Source organism: Pongo pygmaeus, chromosome 18 (genome assembly GCF_028885625.2).
Source record: "Pongo pygmaeus isolate AG05252 chromosome 18, NHGRI_mPonPyg2-v2.0_pri, whole genome shotgun sequence".
Taxonomy (NCBI): Eukaryota; Metazoa; Chordata; class Mammalia; order Primates; family Hominidae; genus Pongo; species Pongo pygmaeus.
The window spans coordinates 24,162,195-24,184,627 of NC_072391.2; the positions used below are offsets into that span (position 1 = coordinate 24,162,195).

General features: G+C 47.3%; 1 protein-coding gene across 2 annotated transcripts in view; it reads left to right on the forward strand.

Annotated features, from left to right (window-relative positions):
* Positions 1–3,857: 3,857 nt before the first annotated feature.
* LOC129016289 (nuclear pore complex-interacting protein family member A7-like) overlaps positions 3,858–22,433 on the forward strand; it is a 98,719-nt gene continuing 80,143 nt past the window's right edge. The window contains exon 1 of one of the 2 annotated variants that reach the window (XM_063654035.1): positions 3,858–3,997. The gene's annotated coding sequence lies outside the window, so the exon portion shown is untranslated. The remainder of the gene's footprint in view (positions 3,998–22,433) is intronic. The other variant, XM_063654030.1, reaches the window with a different exon arrangement.

A 22,433-nucleotide genomic window follows, 5' to 3' on the forward strand; every position in this document is an offset into this window, starting at 1 on the left:
CTGGGACTATAGGCGTGTGCCACAATGCCCAGCTAATTTTATTTTATTTTATTTTATTTTTGAGACAGAGTCTCTCTCTGTTGTCCAGGCTGGAGTGCAGTGGCGCGATCTCAGCTCACTGCAACCTCCGCCTCCCGGGTTCAAGCAATTCTCCCGCCTTAGCCTCCCGAGTAGCTCGGATTACAGGCATGTGCCACCATGCCTGGCTAATTTTTTTGTATTTTTAATAGAGATGGGGTTTCCTCATGTCAGCCAGGCTGGTCTTGAATTCCTGAGCTCAGGCAATCTGCCCACCTTGGCCCACCTTTTTGTATTTTTTGTAGAGATGGGGTTTCACCATGTTGCTCAGGCTGGTCTCAATCTCCTGAGCTCAAGAGATCCACCTGCCTTGGCCACCCAAAGTGCTGGGATTACAGGCATGAGCCACTGCACCTGGCCAAATTGTTAGTTTTCCAAAGTAGTTAAGCCAATTTATACACCTCCCAACAGAGCGTGCCTTTTCCAGTTAATCCGTGTCTTTGTCTGCACTCGGAATTTTCAGTCTTTGTTTCCAGTCACTCTGGTGGGTGTATGATGGTATTTTACTGGGGTTTTATTTGCATTTCCCTGATGACTAATGATGTTGAGCACATTTTCATGTGCTTGCTCAATAAATATTTGTTGAAAGGATGAATAAAGAGTGAATGAATAAAACATGGAAAGAAATCCAACTCTGTCTTGTGCCCTGCCTAAAACCCACCAGTGGTTCCCACTGCCCCTCCCTTGGCCGACGGGTACCTGCCTGCCCTGGCTCCTTCTGACCCCTCCTACTCCGGATGGATTTCTTTTGCTTCCTTCTCTGGGTTCCTGCCACCCAGGCTGTCTTCAGTTTCCTCCAAGGACCCTCCCTGCTTCATAACTTTGCTATAAACTGTTTTCTTCTGCCCAGAACACAACCCAGGCCCAAGGAACCCAGACGCGTTCCTTGTATCTCAGTTTGAAAGCCTCTTCCTCCAGGAAGCCTTCTCTGACTTCCACCCCCCGCAAGGGTGGTATAAATTGCTAACTTAGGCCCACTTCTGCCCACTTTTTTTGTTTTTGTTTTTGAGATGGAGTCACATTTTGTTGTCCAGCCTGGAGTGCAGTGGGGCCATCTCAACTCACTGCAACCTCCATCTCCTGGGTTCAAGTGATTCTCCTGCCTCAGCTTCCTGAATAGCTGGGATTACAGGCACCCATCGCCACGTCCAGCTAATTTTTGTATTTTTATTTTATTTTATTTTATTTATTTATTTATTTATTTATTTATTTGTTTGTTTGTTTGTTTGAGACAGAGTATTGCTTTGTCGCCCAGGCTGGAGTGCAGTGGCATGATCTTGGCTTACTACAACCTCTGCCTCCCAGGTTCAACTGATTCTCCTGCCTCAGCCTCCCGAGTAGCTAGGCTTGCAGGTGCTCGCCACCACACCCAGCTAATTTTTGTATTTTTAGTAGAGATGGGGTTTTACCATTGGTCAGACTGGTCTCGAACTCCTGACCTTAAGTGATCTGCCTGCCTTGGCCTCCCAAAGTGCTGGGATTACAGGCGTGAGCCACCATGCCCGGCCACCACTTTTTCTTTCTAGCTGTGACCATAGTTGTACATATCTCCCCTTCCTTGGCTTTTTCTTTTTTTTTTTTTTTTCTGAGACAGGATCTCGCTGTGTTACCCAGGCTGCAGTGCAGCGGTGCAATCATAGCTCACTGCAGCCTTGAACTCCTGGGCCAAATGAACCTCCCACCTCGGCCTCCCAAAGCACTGAGATTACAAGCGTGAGTCACCGCTTCTGGCCTGTAAATACCCTTTCAAAAATATAATATTTGATTAACATCTGCCATCTTACCATAAGAAACACTTAAAAAAAATCCCAATCCAAAAAAATCCCAATCCTTTAAGCTGTATAAGAGTAGCAATTTTATCTTGTTCCTAGCAAGACATCTGGCATATAGTAAATGCTCAATAAATATTTGTTGACAGTATAAAGGTCAAGCAACAGCATAACTGGCATTGTTACATGAAAGTAATTATCCCTTAGAAACTCATTCACCCTTGGGGGACCCGGGCCAATAAAAAAATCACAGAAAACAATCCTATCAACCTTCCTCCTTCCTCCAGCCCTCGCTAGGTCCTTTGATGTGGGGGGGGGGGGGTCTCAAATGCGCACACTGTCTCTGTTTTATTTGGTGCAGCTGTTGTGTGCGTGTGTTATGGAGACCCACATCAGGCAGTAGATTAAGGAGGAGAGGAGAAAAGAAAGGCATCGCTGGTATCACAGTGAAATTTACACTCTGCGGCCTCGCCCTAGCTCCTCTGTCTCTGCCTGTCTGCCTATGAAACAGTTCAAAAGCAATATGGTGCAATGGATGGTATTATAGACTTCCCACCTCCCTGGCCAGACTTCTTGGGTTCAAAGTTTAGCTTAGTCACTTACCATCTAAATAATCCCTGACAATTTACTCTGTCTTTCTGGGCCTTAGTCGCCTCATCTGCAAAATGGGGATACTACTACTTCTTACCTCATGGGGTTGTGAGGATTGCACAAGTTAATTTGTGTAAGTTGCTAAGAACACAGCCTTAGGAAGCCTTGTCACTGTGAATGCATATTAATTATTTTATTATTATTATTATTTTTTGAAATGGAGTCTTGCTCTGTTGCCCAGGCTGGAGTGCAGTGGTGTGATCTAAGCTCATTTCAACCTCCGCCTCCCAGGTTCAAGTGATTCTCCTGTTTTAGCTTCTCAAGTAGCTGGGACTACAGGTGCCTGCCACTACGCCCGGCTAATTTTTGTGTTTTTAGTAGAGACAGGGTTTTGCTATGTTGGCTAGGCTGGTCTTGAACTCCTGACCTCATGTGATCGGCCCGCCTCAGCTTCCCAAAGTGCTGGGATTACAAGCGTGAGCCACTACGCCTGGCCTGGTGTCCCTTTATAAGCGGTACACAGATGGTAAAATAAATCATTTTTTTCTTTCATGTACTTAGTACAATCTTTCATCCAAAGTAAGCAAGTGGCCACCATGCCTGGCCTATGATTATCATGTCTCCAGGCTTCAGTTTCCTTACCTCTGAGGTGAGGATCAATAACCTGGTTATTTCTAAGTGATGCTTAAAGAGGTTGAGAAGAAGCAAAGGCGCTCTGCACACAGGTGAGGTCAACAGCTGTCAGTGATGGAGACTGGCGCCGTCTGGGTCATCAGTGCTCTGGAATCAGGCTGCTCATTGGTTTGAATCTCACTTCCACTTTCACTCCTTGCTAACTGTGTGACCTCGGGCAAGTCACTTCGCCTCTCTGAACCTCCGTTTCCCCATCTGTAAAAGGTAGGTGAATAACAGTATCCACCTCCTTTGTGTGAGTCAGCTTTGGAGTCAGCGGTCAGGGTTCAAATCCCAGCCCTGCAAGTGATTAGCCAGGTGACCCTGGGCAGAGGGAATCACTCAACCTCTCTGCACCTGGGTTTCTTCCTTCATGAAAGTGGAGACTTTACAGGATGAAATGAGGACGCAGTTAAGGCGTCGGGCACACTCCAGGCAGGTAGGGGGCTCCGTTCACGTTATTTTCCCCTGGTGACAGATACTGTCGTTAAACAGCATTTGAAAAGTGGTCGCAGGGTGTGTGGCCCCAAAGATTCCAGGCGCTTCCGGAAGGCGAGCCAACGCTCCCCAGGCCCGTCGCCGAGCGGGTGGGCCTAGGCCTTGGAGGATCTGGTGTGGGGGTGGTGCAGGGTCCAGGCCCGGGGCGCCGAGAGGTGGCGGGTCCGGCTGCCCACGCCGAGACGCTCGAGGTGAGCGGGCGCCGAGGCGGGGCGGGGCCGCCGCATCCCCGTGACGCGCGGGCCAACCAGGCGCCGCCCCGCCCCCCTGCGCCGCCGCCCGCGCCAGCAGCCGGCCCGATCACCCGCCGCCCGGTGCTCGTCGCCGCCCGCGCCACCCGCATGGCGCTCAGGGGCTTCTGCAGCGCGGATGGCTCCGACCCTCTCTGGGTAAGTGCAGGGGGCCGCGTCAGGCCGGCGGGACGGAGGGAAGGAGGGACGCCGGCTGGGAGGGAAAGCACCGGGCCCGCAGCCTCCCGGGGCACCCCGCTCCCCGCTGTGCTGTCGGCCTGGGGGGCCCGGGACCCCCACGTCGCCCGCGGCCCAGCCCCTTTCGGGGGTGCAAGGCATGGGGGAAAACTTGGGTGACTCAGTTCCTGCGGAGCAGAGCGTGGGGGGCCGCGTGCCCAGCCCTGGGGTTTTGGAGGGGAGGGTCGGGTCAGAGCCTCCGTGAGGAGGCCTTCCTGTTTTGGGGTTCCCGTCTCTAATTAAAAACAACTTTTTAGGGAAGGGGACGTTAGAGATGGGGGGCGGGAAGAGGGGTGTCTCTCTGCTTTTGTTTTCCCTTCTTTTTTATGGTTAGGGTCCCCCCTTTCACGAAAAATACTCCATGACCAACGGGGTGAGCTGGGGAGGGGCTTAGATTGTAGAAAGGGACTTTGATTGTCTCCCCAAAGTTGTACAAGCCACATTACTCTTCTGTGGTTACCTAGCTTTGTCTTTTTTGTTTTTTCTGCTTAAATACTGCGGAGGAAGTTTGGGGTAACCAGGGAAGAAGGGGGATGTTCACCCTTGACGTGCCCTACCTGACCCTCGGCTCGGGGCAGACTTGGGGTGCTGCTGAGGACTCCCAGGACCCTGGTAGCTGTGGTCCTGCCCTCCCTTCCCTGCAACACGTGGAGCTCCTCTCTGGGGATGCCCTTTAGATTTAACCCCAGCAAGTTTTCTTCTGTAACGTGGCCTGCGGAGCCTGACTGGGTGTCTGGAGTCCACTTTCTGTGGTTTAAGCCCCAGTCTTTTGGGCTTCAGCTTCTCCGTAATGCGATTTGCCTCTTTGTTCCAGGAAGGCACTTCTGTGTCGTGCTGTCTTGATTGTTGGTGAACGCAGTAGGCAAATCTGGACACGACTGTTTCTCTCCTCTTTTGTTTAGGAATCAGGAGAGACAGCCTTGGTTCTTAGGATCTGGTGATCAGCATCCAAAAATACTTTCTTGTCCTGTTTTGCTGGCCTTTCCTTGAGGGCTGCATTTGGATTGTTGAAAAGTCATCCTCCAGGGCCCCATTGGAGGGTTTGGTTTTGTTTGTTTTTTTAGTAGGGTATCATTGTGTTTAATAACCTACCACACTTTGATATGTCTCCCATTTTAAGCCAGTGGGGTTGGAGAGTGACCCCAGGGGTGGAAATAGAACACAGACTTTGTCTTGACGGTCTGGGAGTGGTTGGAACCTCTTTGCAGATGGACTTTCTTGAGCAGAGGAAAACCTGTGGCTCCCTTGTTGCCAGGTGTAGTAACAGCAAGATTATTTTTTGCTAAGATTCACATGGTGATCTGGGTTCGTGTTGCTGTGAATTCCAGAATATTCTCTTGTTTATTTTCTTCTCCTGAATTGAGGAGGGGGCAAAACAGGGTGAACATCCATAAGGTTTTGTATCAGGACGTATTTTATTGATGGCAACTGGTAGTTGATGGCTAATGAGTATGTTTGGGGTGTGCTTTGTTTATCTTAAGAAACTCATTCACAAAGTCCAGTTGTAATATGTTTTTAAATTTTTATTTTGTTTTTTATTTTTATTTTTTCCTTCCTTAAGGACTTTCTGCCACAGAAATTGCCAGGTGGTTGGGTTTTGCTTGGGGGGGTAATTGTAGCTGATCTCTGTCTCTGGTAGGTACCCCATCCCCGTGTTTGACCTTGCATGTTTCTGCTGTCTGGATTCCAACACTTGTTGGAGGTGCCCTGGAACCAGAATTTGAGAGGAGGCAACTGGGGCCTGAGTGGGCAAATTGAAATATAGTTAACCGAAAGCTAGAAAGTAGGTAGTTGTTGCTTTTTTCTTTTTTGAGACAGAGTCTTGCTCTGTCACCCAGGCTGGAGTGCAGTGGAGCGATCTCAGCTTACTGCAATCTCTGCCTCGCCGGCTCAAGTGATCCTCCTAACTCAGCCTCGCAAGTACCTGGGACTGTAGGCATGTGCCACACCATGCCCAGCTAATTTTTGTATTTTTTGTAGAGACAGGGTCACACTATATTGACCAGGCTGGTCTCATACTCCTGGGCTTAAGCGATCCTCCTGCCTCGGCCTCCAAAAGTGTTGAGATTACAGGCATGAGCCTCTGTGCCCAGCTGTTTTTGTGTTTTTCAAGGTAGCGTGTCCAAGGCCAGGAACGACTGGCCTCCCAGGCGGTCAGATAACTGTGTGACCTTGAGCAAGCCACTTTCCCTCTGTGTGCCTCACTTTCCTCATCTATAAAATGGGACAGGAGCCAAAAATGTGGCAGCCTTCTTGGGTTGTTAAGAGTCGTTGAGTTAATCTTGTAAGTGGTTCAGCTTGTGCCCTGCACGGAGATAAACAATGGTTAGTATTAAATATTATTTTTTCCAAAGATAAACTTGTGTGTTTCAAGCTCCTTGTTCTTCCTTTGGATTTCCCCTTTTCTTCAGCTGGTGGAGATGGGATTGGGCTGTGGAAAGGCAGTGAGGTACTCGTGCCTGGCTCCTGTTGTGACCAAGGTCATGTGCTTAGAAGCCAAGTTAGTGGGCCTCGCGTGACTCTGTTAGAGCTTTGTTTCTGGGCTACTGTCTGCCTCTGAGCCACAGGAAATGTCCAGAAAACCCAGAAGATGGAAATGGCCCATGATAAGGGTTCTGTTGACCTTTACTCAGACAGATGCTCTGGGAAGAGAAAAGGAGAACTTTGCTATCAAAACGGAAAATAGGGCCTGAGGACAGGGCACAGCAGCCCTTGGCTTTCTTTTCTCATGGGGCAGGTCTCTGGAGATGGGGGTGGGACTGGTAGGAGGTGCTGCTTTGTGGTTGATGTTGGAATGATGGTTGGAAAAATGGGCCTGGGCCTTTTTGTGAGTTCATTAAAAAAAAAAAGGCCAGGCGCGGTGGCTCATGCCTGTAATCCCAGCACTTTGGGAGGCTGAGGCAGGCGGATCACTTGAGGTCAGGAGTTTGAGACCAGCCTGTGCGACATGGATTGACCCCGTCTCTGCTAATAATACCAAAAAAAAAAAAAAAAAAAAGCCAGGCATGGTGGTGCAGCACCTGTGGTCCCAGCTACCAGGGAGGCTGAGGCACGAGAATCACTTGAAGGCTGTGGGGGTGGAGGTTGCAATGAGCTGAGATCACAGTCACTGCACTCCAGTCTGGGACACAGACTGAGACCCTGTCTCAAAAAAAAGAGGGCCAGGTGTAGTGGCTCATGCCTGGGAGGCCAAGGCAGGCGGATCATCTGAGGTCAGGGGTTCGAGACCAGCCTGACCAACATGGCAAAACCCCATCTCTACTAAAAATACAAAAATTAGCTGGGCCTGGTGATTCACTCCTGTAATTCCAGCTACTTGGGAGGCTGAGGCAGGAGAATTGCTTGAACCTGGGAAGAGGTTGCGGTGAGCTGAGATCACATCACTGCACTCCAGCCTGGCCTACAGAGGGACTGTCTCAAAAGAAAAAAAAAATTGTGTTTCAGGCCCTGTGTAGAAAAATTGGAAATTATGGAAAAGCAGAGAAAACAACTTGGTATTAAGCAGTATAGTGTGGTGGCTCAGAGCAAATTCGCCTCTGCTGCTGAGGCAGCATGCCTCAGTTTCCCTATGTGGGATAACATAGTACCTAGTGAATAGCGGTGACTTGAGGAATAAGTGAGTGAATCCTTAGCAAGGACTTAAAATGTTGCTGTTTGGCACGCAGCACTCAGTAAAGATCAGTGGTTGTCACCACCTGGAATTCTCCAGTTAATTTTTGCTGTTGCACCGACTGCCACTGGAGAAGACCAGAAGGAAGCTGCAGCTGTGTGTCACCATCGATGGAGTGAGCTGGTCCCAGAGTTGATGTGCACCTCTGAGATGCTCTGTGGCATCCACCAACTCAGTAACCCCCTGAATATCTGACTTAGCCGCCAAGGAAGAATATCTTAGAAGCTATTAGAAATTCCTCTTGGGGCTAGGTCTGGGCCTTGGAGTCAGTCTGATCCCTGGTTTAATTCTTCCCCTTGGCTCAACAGCAGTCTATGAAGAGCCAATTTTTTCCTCTCCTCCAAGTGTGGCTTTGGTTTTCAAATCCATCCCTTAGCCTTCTCCTACTTCCTCTGTTTTCCCCTCCCCACCCTTTTTTTTTTTTTTTTTTTTTTTTTGAGATGGTGTCTTGCTGTGTCGCCCAGGCTAGGGTGCAGTGGTGTGATCTCGGTTCCCTACAACCTCTGCCTGCTGCGTTCACGTGACTCCCCTGCCTCAGGCTCCCGAGTAGCTGGGATTACAGGCACCCACCACCACGCCTGGCTAATTTTTGTATTTTTAATGGAGACGGGGTTTCATCATGTTGGCCAGGCTGGTCTTGAACTCCTGACCTCAAGTGGTCACCCTGCCTCAGCCTCCCAAAGTGTTGGGGATTACAGGCGTGAGCCACCGCGCTCAGCCTGTTTTCCCCCTTTTTGGCTGCCCCTCCTTCCAGACCCTTCCTCTCTCCCTTCCTTGTGGAGTGTTAGAGTGGAAAGGGATGTCAGATCTTGTGGGGGGGTCATCACCTCCACCCACCCCATTTCATGGATGTGGACACTGAGGTCCAGGATGGTGACATGACAGGGTGCGAGGCGGCAAGGTGAATGGCTTTGGGAGGAGGTGAGGGTGACCCTGGAGAGGCCTGGGCAGGAGTGGACTCAGGGTTCCTGGTCCAAATGGGTTCATGATTCAGGCCAATCAGGAGCGGATTCAGGGTTACTTGGCCAAATGGAGCCACTGCACCACCAGGGGCCTTGCAGAAGGCAGCTGCAGCCCGTCCCTTTGGCCAAGACTCTCCTGAAGGGTCGTGTTCTCTTTCTCTGAGGACAAGCTCCGTTTGTGATAGCCCGGAGGGGTGTCTCGCCTTTGGGACCTGGTGGTAGATGGGGGGAAAAGAAGCCTTTTCTGTTTGTGGACACAACTTTTAGGAACTGATCTCTCTATGTGGGTGTCTCCCACTGACCATGTTCCTAAAGAACGTGAGCTTCCTCTTCCCATGTCAGTCTCCAGCTTTGACTTCTCTTTTTCTCCTCCCATTCCTATCACATCTGTCAGCAAATCGTGTCGCCCATTGCCTCAAACGGGCTGCTTCTCGTGGCTTCCCTGACTTCCACTCTGGCTGGAGTCATCATTGGCCAATTTCTGGATTTGAACAGTCACTTTGGTCCAGGCGCCGTGGCTCATGCCTGTAATCCTGGCACTTTGGGAGGCCAAGGCAGACGGATCATTTGAGGCCAGGAGTTTGAGACCAGTCTGGGCAAAATGGTGAAAACCTGTCTCAACTAAAAATACAAAAATTAGCCGAGCCTGGTGGTGGGCGCCTGTAATCCCAGCTACTTGGGAGGCTGAGGCAGGAGAATCGCTTGAGCCCAGTGGGGTTGGAGGTTGCAGTGAGCCGAGAGTTCGCCACTGCGCTCCAGCCAGGTGACAGTGAGACTCTGTCTCAAAAAAAAAAAAAAAAAAAAAGAAAACAGTCACCTCTTCGCTGCTGTGCCTACTCTGCCCTTGACCCCTACAGTCTAGTCTTGGCCCAGCTGTCCCTCTTCTACTAAAACCCTGCAGTAGTTCCCCATGTCCTTGAGGGTACAAGCCAAAGGGCTTACAGTGGCCTCGAAGGCTGGGCAGCATCTGTCCCCTTGGCCTCCCTGACCCCTTCTCTGGCTGCTTTCTGTCTCACTCTCCTCCAGCCACACTTGTGGCCAGGCCTGCCCCTGCCTCAGGGCCTTTGCACTTGCTGTTTCTCTTACCTGCTATGTCCCTCACCTTAAAAGTTTGTTCAGGTGTCACCTCAGGCATCCCGTTCTTTCCCTCCACTAGCAAATCTCTGTCCCCCATCTATACCCCCAGTAGCACTTACTGCCTTCTAATACATGTAATATTTTTCTTAAGTATTGTGCCTACTCTGTAAACTCCCACCAAAAGGTCAGCTCCATAGGGGCAGGGATTTTGGCCTGTGTTTGTTTATGGCTGTAATCCCAGCACCTAGAACTGTGCCTGGGGCTTAGTAAATAACAGTGACCTTGGAACAATTCAGGGGTTAGGAGTGCTGATGCCCCATGTCGTTGAAAATTTAGGATGCAGTACAGTGGCTTACACCTGTAATCTCAGCACTTTGGGAGGCCAAGGCAGATGGATCACCTGAGGTCAGGAGTTCGAGACTAGTCTGGCCAACATGGTGAAAGCCCATCTCTACAAAAATTAGCCAGGTGTGGTGGCTCATGTCTGTAATCTCAGCACTTTGGGAGGCCAAGGCAGGCAGATCACTTGAGGTCAGGAGTTTGAGACCAGCCTAGCCAACATGGTAAAACCCTGTCTCTACAAAAATTAGCTGGGTGTGGTGGCGGGTGCGGGTGCCTGTAATCTACTTGAGAAGCTGTAATCTACTTGAGAAGCTGTAATCTACTTGAGAAGCTGAGGCATGAAAATTGCTTGAACCTGGTAGGCGGACACTGCAGTGAGCCGAGATTGCGCCATTGCACTCCAGCTTGGGTGACAGAGCAAGACTGTTTAAAAAAATAAAAAACAAAAAATAAAAAAGGAAAGAAAATTCAGTTCTAACTTTCAACTCCCTAAAAATTTAACTACTAACAGCTTACTGTTGACTGGAAGCCTTACCAAGAACATAAGCAGTTGATAACACTAATTTTGTTGTTGTTGTTGTTTGATAGAGATGGGGATCTTGATTTTCTTGCCATTTTAAGCCCATGCAAATTGAAAGTAAAAGCCAATCAAATCCACTTTTTTTTTTTTTTTTTACAAGCCACCCATTTGCCTGTTAAATGGCTGAGCCATGTATTCACCCAGTCCCCTCTTGGTGGCTATCAAGGTCATTCCCAGTTCCTGGTTTCTTGCTGTGATAAGCAGTGCTGCACTGAAGGCACATGTATGCAAATATATGTAAATGATTCAGCAGAATAAATTTTCCCACAGGAAATTGCTAGGTTGACAGTACTTGCATTTTGAAATTTGATAGTTAATTGTCAGGTTACTGCAGCAGTTTATGCTCCCACTAATGGGCCCACCGGCACTTATTAAGCACCTGTTGTTTTCCTGCCATATCAGAAAAATTGAGCAAGCTGGGAAGTGACCAGGCCTATGTTGCTTGGCTGTGTATGAGAGGGCTTTACCCAGTTAAGTTAAACCTTACATTCCAGAGGTCAGGAGATCAAAGCAGAAGTGTGCTTTGGTTTTGTTCAGTTTTTAAAAAGATGTGTTTAAATTTTAAACATTTTTGGACTTATTTTAAAAATTGCTTTTAAATCAATAATTTAACAATGTGTAAAAACATTACTGATAATCTCACCATGCTAATGTCACTCTGATTTTTACACCTAAACTAATTTAATTGCAGCGTTTTCTGATCACAAGTGACATGTGTTCCATATGACAGAACAAACAATACAAAGATATTTAAATAAAGCCTGAACATGGTACTGATATTAGTTTGTTCATGCTGCTATGAAAAAATACCTGAGACTGGGTAGTTTATAAAGGAAAGAGGTTTAATTGACTCACAGTTCTGCATGGCTGGGGAGGCCTCAGGAAACTTAAAATGATGGTGGAAAGGAAAGCAAACGTGTCCTTCTCCACATGGTGGCAGGAGACAGAAGTGCAGAGTAAAGAGGAGAAAAGCCCGTATAAAACCATCAGATCTTCTGAGGACTCACTATCAGGAGAACAGCATGAGGGAACCGCTCCCATGGTCTAATCACCTCCCATGAGGTCCCTCCCCCAACACGTGGGGATTACAATTAAGATTACAATTCAAGATGAGATTTGTGTGGGGACACAGAGCCATACCATATCATTCTGCCCCTGGCCCCTCCGAAATCTCATCTTTCTCATATTTCAAAACACAATTATGCCTTCCCAACAGTTCCCCAAAGTCTTAACTCATTTCAGCATTAACTCAAAAGTCAACGTTCAAAATCTCATCTGAGACAAAATCTAGTCTCTTCCACCTATGAGCCTATAAAATCAAAAGAAGTTAGTTACTTCCTAGATACAATGGGGGTACAAGCATTGGGTAAATACACCTGTTTGAAATGGGAGAAATTGGCCAAAACAAAGGGGCTGCAGGCCCCATGCGAGTCTAAAATCCAATAGGCCAGTCATAAAACTTTCAAGTTCCATAATTATCTCCTTTGACTCCGTGTCTCACATCCAGGTCACACTGATGCAAGAAGTGGGCTTCCACGGCCTTGGGCAGCTCTGCCCCTGTGGCTTTGCAGGGTATAGCCCCCCTCCTGGCTGCTTTCACAGGTTGGCGTTGAGTGTCTCCGTCTTTTCCAGGCACATGGTGTGGCTGCAGGTGGATCTACTATTCTGGGTTCTGGATGGTGGCCCTCTTCTCACAGCTCCATTAGGCAGTACCCCAGTGGGGACTCTGTGTGAGGGCCCTGACCCCATATTTCCCTTCTTTACTGCATTAGTAGAGGTTCTCCATAAAGGCTCCACTCCTGCAGCAAACTTCTGGCTGGACATCCGGGCATTTGCATACATCCTCTGAAATCTAGGTGGAGGTTTCCAAACCTCAATTTACTTCTATGCACCCACAGGCTCAATAACACATGGAAGCTGCCAAGGTTTGGGACTTGCACCCTCTGAAGGCACAGCCTGAGCTGTGTACCTTGACCCCTCTTAGCCATGGCTGGAGTGGCTGGGCACCAAGTCCTAAGGCTGCACACATCAGGGGGCCCCTGGACCCAGTCCAGGAAACCGTTTTTCCCTCCTAGGCCTGTGATGGGAGGGGCTGCTGTAAAGGTTTGTTATATGCCCTGGAGACATTTTCCCCATTGTCTTGGAATTGGGCTCCTTGTTACTTTTGCAAGTTTCTGCAGCTGGCTTGAATTTCTCTTCAGAAAATGGGTTTTTCTTTTCACATTGTCAGACTGCAAATTTCCACACTTATTTTTTTCGAGATGGAGTCTCGCTCTGTTGCCCAGGCTGGAGTGCAATGGCATGATCTCGGCTCATTGCAACCTCTGCCTCCTGGGTTCAAGCAATTCTCCTGCCTCAGCCTCACCAGTAGCTGGGATTACAGGCACCCGCCATCATGCCTGGCTAATGTTTGTATTTTTGTAGAGACAGGATTTCACCATGTTGGCTAGACTGGTCTCGAATTCCTGACCTCAAGTGATCTGCCCACCTTGGCCTCCCAAAGTGCTGGGATTACAGGCGTGAGCCACTGCGCCCGGCCAATTTCCGCACTTTTATGCTCTGCTTCCTCTTGAATGCTTTGCTGCTTAGTAATTTCTTCCCCTAGATGCCCTAAATCATCTCTCTCAAGTTCAAAGTTCCACAGATCTCTAGGGCAGGGTCAAAATGCTGCCAGTCTCTTTGCTAAAGCATAGCAAGGATCAGGAGAACAGCATGGGGGAACCGTCCCCATGATCTAATCACCTCCCATGATGTCACTTCCCTAATATGTGGGGATTCCAATTCGGATTACAATTCAAGATGGGATTTAGGTGGGGACACAGAGCCAGACCATATTAGTAATCTCTTGGGCTAACCAATAAGCAATGTATTCTTGTATTCTTTCTTTGAAATTATATAAATATTTATAAATTTAAATAACATATTTAAATCAAAGTGGATTATGTTGTAATCATTACTCAGCCATTTTTTTTTTTTTTTAATTTTTAAATTTATTTTTTGTAGAGACAGGATCTCCTCCCTATGTTACCCAGGCTGGTTTTGAACCCTGGCCTGAATCGATCCTCTGGCTTTGGCCTCCCAAAGTGCTGGGATCAGAGTTTGTTAATTTGATAGCTAAAAAATATTTTCATCTGCATTTCAATTACAATTAGAAGCTATGCATCCTTAACATATTTTCCAGCAATTTGTGTATTTTCAGTGTGTCTTTCTGTGTCCTTTTTGGGTATGCCTGGACTAGTTTGTCTTTTTCCTGTTAGTTTGCAGGGGCTCTTGTTATCGTGGGACCTTTCCTCTTTGTCCATCATGTGTGTTGTATAAATATTTTGTTATAGGCTATTGTTTTCCTATTGGCATGTTAACATTTGAGTCTTGTTCTTACTAGTATGTGGTTTTGCAAGGTTGCATTTGTAGCTTGCATACTGTTTTGTCTCCTATGTTTTTATTTACTGTAATAAGAATTTTCCCATGTACCCACGTAAGCTTTTTAATTAAACCTATAAATGTTCAATCAATAGTTACGTGTGTTGGTGGGCTACAATCACATAATTATTATCTGTGGTTTGACATTTGGGTTGCTGTGTTTTCTTTCTCCCTTTTTTTTTTTTTATTATTATTATTTTTGAGACGGAATCTCGTTCTGTCGCCCAGGCTGGAGTGCAGTGGTGCGACCTCGGCTTACTGCAAGCTCTGCCTCCCAGGTTCACGCCATTCTCCTGCCTCAGCCTCCCAAGTAGCTGGGACTACAGGTGCCTGCCCCCACGCCTGGCTAATTGTTTTGTGTTTTTAGTAGAGACGGGGTTTCACCGTGTTAGCCAGGATGGTCTCGATCTCCTGACCTTGTGATCTGCCCACTTTGGCCTCCCAAAGTGCTGGGATGACAGGCATGAGCCACCGTGCCCAGCCTTTCTCCCTTGGGAAGCTGAGGCAGGAGAATCGTTTGAACCTGGGAAGCAGAGGTTGCAGTGAGCTGAAATCTCTCCATTGCACTCCAGCCTGGGCAACAAGAGCGAAACTCCGTCTCAAAAAGAAAAAAAAAAAAAGAAATGGGGTCTCACTGTGTTGCCCAGGCTGGTCTAGAATTCCTGGCCTCCAGCTGTCCTCCCATTTCGGTCTCCCAAATTGCTGGGATTAAACATGTGAGCCTCTGTGCCCGGCCTTTTTTTTTCTTTTTTTCTTTCTTTTCTCTTCTCTTCTCTTCTTTCTGCCTGAGTCTCGCTTTGTTGCCAGGCTGGAGTGCAGTGGCATGATCTGGGCTCACTGCAACCTCCACTTCCCAGGTTCAAGTGATTTTTCTGCCTCAGCCTCCTGAGTAGCTGGGACTACAGGTGCATGCCACCATGCCTGGCTAATTTTTGTATTTTTAGTACAGATGGGGTTTCACCATATTGGCCAGGATGGTCTGAACTCCTGATCTCGTGATCTGCCCACCTCGGCCTCCCAAAGTGTTGGGATTACAGGCGTGAGCCACCGCGCCTGGCCTTCCTTTTTTTTGAAACAGGTTCTCACTCTGTTGCCCAGGTTGGAGTGCAGTGGTGTGATTATATCTCACTGCAGTGTCTACCTTCCAAGGCTCAGGTGATCTCCTGCTTCAGCCCACTGAGTAGCTGGGATTATAGGCGAATTCACCATGCCTGGCTAATTTTTGCATTTTTAGTAGAGACGGGTTTCGCCATGTTGTCCAGGCCGGTTTTGAACTCCTGGGCTCAAGCGATCCACCCGTGTCGGCTTCCCAAAGTGCCAGGATTACAGGCGTGAGCCACTGTGTCCAGCTTTTCTGACTCTTTTTACTGATCATGAGACTGAAGCTTGGAGAAACTAAGTGACTTGCCCAAGTTCACATGGGGTCAGGGCCTGAATTTGAATCTACATCTGCTCGATTAGGAAGTGAGTGGTCATAGCTAGTCTCTACCTGGATGGATTGTTATTTAATTGTTAAATTTTTTCAAAATAATTTTAAATTATTTTATTAAAAAAGAGGGTATCATTATGTTTCCCAGGCTGGTCTTGAACTCCTAGGCTCAAGTGATCCTCCTGCCTTTGCCTCCCAAAATGCTGAGGTTTCAAGTGCAAACTACTGTGCCTAGCCAGGTTATTACTTAATAACCAAAACAACAATAACAAAACCAAAAGAAAGGAGGAAATTGATGGTGGACAAGTAAGAAGATCATTGCAAAGGTTGGGGGCAGGTTGTTTGGGGAGTGTGGAGGAAGCTTTTTAAATGAGGTACCTGAGTTGGATTGTGGAGGATGAATAGGGGTTTGTTAGGACAGAAAGACATTGCCGAGAGAGGATCTAGCAAGAGGTGACTGAAGAAACCATTTATTTGACCAGCAGCTGGGGAATGCCTTGAAGGCAGGAACCACAGCCTTTCTGAATCTCCAGTGCCTGGAACAGTGTCTAGAACATTATCTGACAACAAGCTTGGTAAATACTTGTTTAAGTAAATGCCTGAGTTGGCACATCTGGGAAACAGGGTGGGAGAAATTGTAGGAGAAGTAGATGGGACTTGAATGTAGAAGGAAGGTCTCATGGATCACTGCAAAGGTTGGTGTTTTTTTTTTTTTTTTTGAGATGGAGTCTCGCTTTGTCGCCCAGGCTGGAGTGCAGTGGCGCGATCTCAGCTCACTGCAAACTCCGCCTCCCGGGTGCATGCCATTCTTCTGCCTCAGCCTCCTCAGAGTAGCTGGGACTACAGGCACCTGCCACCATGCCCGGCTAATGTTTTGTATTTTTATTAGAGATGGGGTTTCACTGTGGTCTCGATCTGCTGACCTCATGATCCACCCGCCTCGGCCTCCCAAAGTGCTGGGATTACAAGTGTGAGCCACCGCGCCCAGCCAGGGTTGGTTCTTAAAAGCAATAGGGAGCTATGGGAAGTTGTTTCCCAGCAGAAGAGAGAAGGCCATTAGATCTGCCCTATTTATTAATGCAAATATCTAAGTCTATGAATCTTCCTCTGAGCAGGAAAACGTGATTGCTTTTAAATCCATATGGAAAGACCCTCAGTTTTACTCTTGATGAAGAGAAAAGGAACTTAAACTATAGAGAGATATTTTTCACCTCAGATTGGCAGAGGTCAGAAACTTGTTATCTGCTGTGCTTTGTGAAGTAATTGCCTTTGTACCTTATCAGCTGGAGTATGAATTGATGTTCCCCATTTGGAGGGCAGTGTCTGTCTAAATGTTACTGTAGGCACCCTTTGACCTGGCAGGTTCCTTTTTTGAAAGTTTATATATATGTATGTGAGACACAGTCTCATTATGTTGCCCAGGGTGGTCTCAAACTCCTGGGCTCATGGGATCCTCCCACCTGGGCCTCCCAAAGTGCTGGAGTTACAGATGGGAGCCACCACACCTGGCCAAGAAAGTGATCTTATCAACACTCTTGCTTGAGTGTGAAATAAGCCTCCTACCAAGCTGTTTATTCAATGCTGCATTGTTTGTAAGAGCAACACCAATGCCAAGTCCCCAGGAGACCGATGGAAGTCAAGTTCATCCCTACAATAGAATACAAAGCAGCTGTAACAAAGAGTGAGGAAACTGTTCATGTATACTGCGGGATGATCTTTAAAATCTGTGATTAAGAGAAAACAAAGTACAGAACATTATGCAATGTATGCTTCCTTCCATTTGATAACAGAAGATATATATTTACTTTAGTTATTTTTGTATAAAATATTTTCTGAAAGAAGACATAAGAAACCTATGATCGTTGCCTCTAGAGAGAGGAACTGAGAGGAAGGGTTTAGGGAATGGAATGAGAAGACTTGTCCCTTTTACCTGTTTGTTTAAAAGAAATACCAAGAATAAAACACATCTATGTTACTGATAAAGATCAGTTTCCAAAAGCTGTGTGCGGTGGTTCACACCTGTGATCCTGACACTTTGGGAGGCCAAGGCGAGTGGATCGCTTGAGCTCAGGACTTTGATACCAGCCTGGGCAATGTGGCAAAACCCCATTTCTACTAAAAATACAAAATTAGCTGGGCTTGGTGGTGTGTGCCTGTGGTCCTAGCTACTCAGGAGGCTGAGGTGGGAGGATTGCTGGAGCCTGAGAGGTTGAGGCTGCAGTGAGCTATGATTGCACCACTGCGTTCCAGCCTGGGCAACAGAGTGAGACCTTGTCTCAAAAAAAAAAAAAAAAATTCAGTTTTCAATATTAGCTAAGTAAAAAAAAGCAAGGTGTATAGAATAGAGTATTGTGGTGCCTTTTGCGGCAACAAAATAGGTCGTATTTGGAATATATCTGGAAGAATGTAAGATGTTAGCAATGGTAGCTTGCCTGTAGGGTAGGATTGGGGGGCTGTTAGTTTGGGGAGAAAGACGTATTTTTCACTGTATACCTTTTTTGAGTAATTTGAAAGAGTTTTAGCACACAAATGTATTACCTATTAAAAATAATTACAAAGAGAGGGAGACATGGGTGCATGCATGGATGGATGGTTGGTTGGGTAGCTGGATACATAGACAGGTGGATGGATTGGTTGGTGGATGGATGGATGAACTGTTGGGTGGGTAGATGGATTGATGGGTGAATGAATTGGTAGGTAGGTAGGGTGGATGGATGAATTGGTGGATAGGTAGGTGGATGGATGAATGAATTGGTGGGTTGGTGGATGGGTGGATGAATTGGTAGGTGGGTGGATGGATGGATTGATGGGTGAATGAATTGGTAGGTGGGTAGGGTGGATGGGTGAATTGGTGGATGGGTAGGTGGATGGATAAATGAATTGGTGGGTGGGTGGATGGATGGATGAACTGGTGGATGGGTGGATGGATGGATGGGTGAATGAATTGGTAGGTGGGTAGGGTGGATGTGTGAATTGGTGGATGGGTAGATGGATGGATGAATGAATTGGTGGGTGGGTGGATGGGTGGATGAATTGGTAGGTGGGTAGCTGAATGGATGAATTGGTTGGGGGGTGGATGGATGAATTGGTGAGTGAGTAGGTGGATGGATGGATGCATTGGTGGGTGGGTGGATGGATGAATTGGTGGATGGGCGGATGGATGGATGGATGGGTTCATGGTTGGGTGATAAATATATCCATGGGTATACATATGGATGTGTACATAGATAATTCTCTGGCTGTGGTGGGGAGGACTGGCTGTGGTGGGGAGCACTGACTGTGGTGGGGAGCACTGGCTGTGGTGGGGAGGACTCAGTAGGACAAGGAGAGGCTGGAAGCAGGGAAGACTTAGGAAGCAATTACAATAGTCCTGGCAAGGAATAATTTGGGGCTAGGATCAGGTCAATTAAATGTTTAACATTGGAACTATGTCTCTTGTATACATAACTGCATATGTCAAGTCTTGGTATTGTTTTCTTTCTAGCAGGGCAACTTCCTTTGGAATGAGCTTTTACTGGCAACTGCTCAGAAGCTGTTCTGTATATAATGACCAACAACAGTTTAATCCTTTTTTCAGCCATCATCTTAGGAATTAACAATAGTAGGAAATCAATTAAAATAATCTTTGAGATGTCATGCCTTCTCCACGATCAACTTCTTCTTTACAAGGCTGTGTTCCAAATGTGCCAGGCCAAAAAGACGTGAACTTTGTCCTTTTTAGGGTTTGTGTCTTGATGTTTCCTAGCTAAATCTCTTTGTATGTGTTGGCCTTGTAAGGTTTACTTTTTTTTTTCTTTTTTTTGAGATGGAGACTGTGTTGCCTAGGCTGGAGTGCAGTGGTGCAATCTCGGCTCACTGCACCCTCTGCCTCCCGGGTTCAGGTGATTCTCCTGCCTGAGCCTCCCGAGTAGCTGGGATTACAGACGTGCACTACCCTGCCCGGCTAATTTTTATGTTTTTATGGGGTGGGGGGGTCTTGCTATGTTGGCCAGGCTTGTCTCAGACTCCTGACTGCCTGCCTAGGCCTCCCAAAGTGCTGGGATTACAGGCATGAGCCACCGCGCCCAACCTAATAACTAGATCTCTTTAATTATTGGAACATGTGTATTTTGATCAGATTGACACTTTTTTTTTTAAGTGAAGTGATCTTATTTCCCTCATTTCTCATTTTTAACTTTTTTTTTTTTTGACATGGCTTTAAAGCTGTGTGGAGCTGTAAGGGTCTGGGTTCCTTGACATTCCATGGGGGTCTCAGGTGATCGTGGAAGGGCTGTTGGAATCAGAGCTATTTGGAGGGTGCATAGGCCGGTAGGATGGGAAGGCTGGGGGAGAAGTGGGCTTTTTGGGGACTGAAGCCAAATGGACAACTGGGCCTAATCTAAAGACTGGCCCCTCCCAGCTCCTACCGATGGTCATGTAGCAGGAATGGGGCCCAGCGCCACCAGATTTTCTTTTTTTTTTTTTTTTTTTTTTTTTGAGACACAGCCTTGCTCTGTTGCCAGGCTGGAGTGCAGTGGCACGATATTGGCTCACTGCAACCTCCGCCTCCTGGGTTCAAGTGATTCCCCTGCCTCAGCCTCCCAAGTAGCTGAGACTACAGGCATGCGCCGCCATGCCTGGCTAATTTTTTGTATTTTAGTAGAATTGAGGTTTTACCATGTTGGCCAGGATGGTCTCGATCTCCTGAACTCGTGATCCTCCTGCCTCGGCCTCCCAAAGTGCTGGGATGACAGGCATGAGCCACTGCGCCCAGAAGATTTTCTGATTTTTAAAGTTACGCCAGAGACTGGGCGCGGTGGCTCACGCCTGTAATTCCAACACTTTGGGAGGCCAAGGTTGGCAGATCACCTGAGGTTTAGGACTTTGAGACTAGACTGGCCAATATGGTAAAACCTTGTCTCTACTAAAAATTCAAAAAAATTAGCCGAGCGGGGTGACTGCAGTCCCAGCTACTTAGGAGGGTTGAGGCAGGAGAATTACTTGAACCCGGGAAGTAGAGATTGTAGTGAGCTGAGATCATGCCACTGCATTCCAGTCTGGGTGACAAAGCAAGACTCTGTCAAAAAAAAAAAGTAAATAAATAAATAAAAATAAGCCAGAAATCAAATTTTAAATGTTGGGATCTAATCTAATTTTTTTAAAAAACAAAAAGTATGCCTAAAACAACAGCAATAACAACAAGCCATCTATGGGCCAAACTGTGGGTGGGGAAACCTATTTTGTACTTCTTATTTTATCCTATCGAATTGTGGTGGAGATAGGAAATTGAGACCCCAAAAAGGGTAGTAAGTTTTCCCAAAGTTGTTTAGTCAGTTGCCAGATTATGGCTTGAATTAAATTTAAATTCTTCAGCTGGGCATGGTGGTGCACACCTGTAGTATAGCTGCTTGGAGAGGCAGAGGTGGGAGGACTGCTTGAGCCCAAAAGTTCAAGGCACAGGAAGCTATGATCTTACCACCATACTTCAGCCTGGGCAACAGAGCAAGACCTCATTTCAAAAAAGAAAAAAAAAGAAAAATTTAAATTCTTCATTACAGAACAGCTGATGGTGGAGGTTTATTCTTGCGCAGGTACATCTGATCTGTTTATGTATGTATCTATGAATTTGTCTATTTGGCATGGCTCTTTAACAAAATACAGGCTTTTTTTTTTTTTAAGTAAAAGTAATTGAAACAAAATTTGTTTCCAAGGCTGGACAGCTCAGTGGCAAAATGCAGACTTGAACAACATTGCCTGAGTTTGAATTCAGCTCCAGAGCTTACCAGCTGTGTGATACTGGACACAGTATTTAACCCTTCTGTTCCTGAGTTTCACATCTGAAAAAGGAGATAATAAAAATAATTACAGAATGAAAGGAGATAATACACATGAGGTACTTAGAATAAAGCCTGGCACACAGAACTGCAATTTGGTTGTTATCCGTGGTGGTGATGATGATGGTGGTGGTGGTGGTGGTGATGGTGGTGGTGGTGGTGGTGGTGGTGATGGTGGTGGTGGTGGTGGTGATGATGGTGGTGGTGGTGGTGGTGGTGGTGGTGGTGGTGGTGATGGTGGTGGTGGTGGTGGTGGTGGCGGCGGTGGTGATGGCAGTGATGATGGTGGTGGTGGCGGATGTGGTGGTGATGGTGGCGATGGTGATGGTGGTGATGGTGGTGGTGGTCGTGGGGGGGGTGGTGATGGTGGTGGAGGTGATGGTGGTGGTGGTGATGGCAGTAGTAGTGATGGTGGTGATGGTGGTGGTGGTCGTGGGGGGGTGGTGGTGGTGGTGATGGTGGTGGTGGTGATGGTGGCGATGGTGGTGGCGGTGGTGGTGATGGTGGTGGTGGTGATGGCAGTAGTAGTGATGGTGGTGGTGGTGATGGCGGTGGTGGTGGTGGTGATGGCAGTGGTGGTGGTGGTGGTGGTGGTGATGGCAGTGGTGGTGATGGTGTTGATGGTAGCAGTGATATTGGTGGTGATGGTGATATTGGTGGTGATGGTGATGATGATGGTGGTGGTGATGCTGGTGGTGATGGTGATGGTGGTGATGGTGATGGCGGTGATGGTGTTGGCAGTGATATTGGTGGTGGTGATGGTCATAGTGGGGAAGGTGATGGTGATGAATGAAGATGATTAGAAAGTCCTCAGTTCACAAGGTCAGAGTGATCTAGATGACACAGGGTTCTTCGGTTACAAGAGAATATCCTTCAGGGTTCCTTTAAATGGCTCTCTCCATCTTTTATACTACAGTGGGACTTGCCACAGGTTCTGGGGACTGTTAATGTGAGATGAGATGCTACATACCTTTTTGTTGTTGGTGGGGTTTTTTTGTGTGTATGAACTGTTGTGTGTGTGTGTGTGTGTGTGTGTGTGTGAGAGATAGGGTCTTGCTCTGTTGC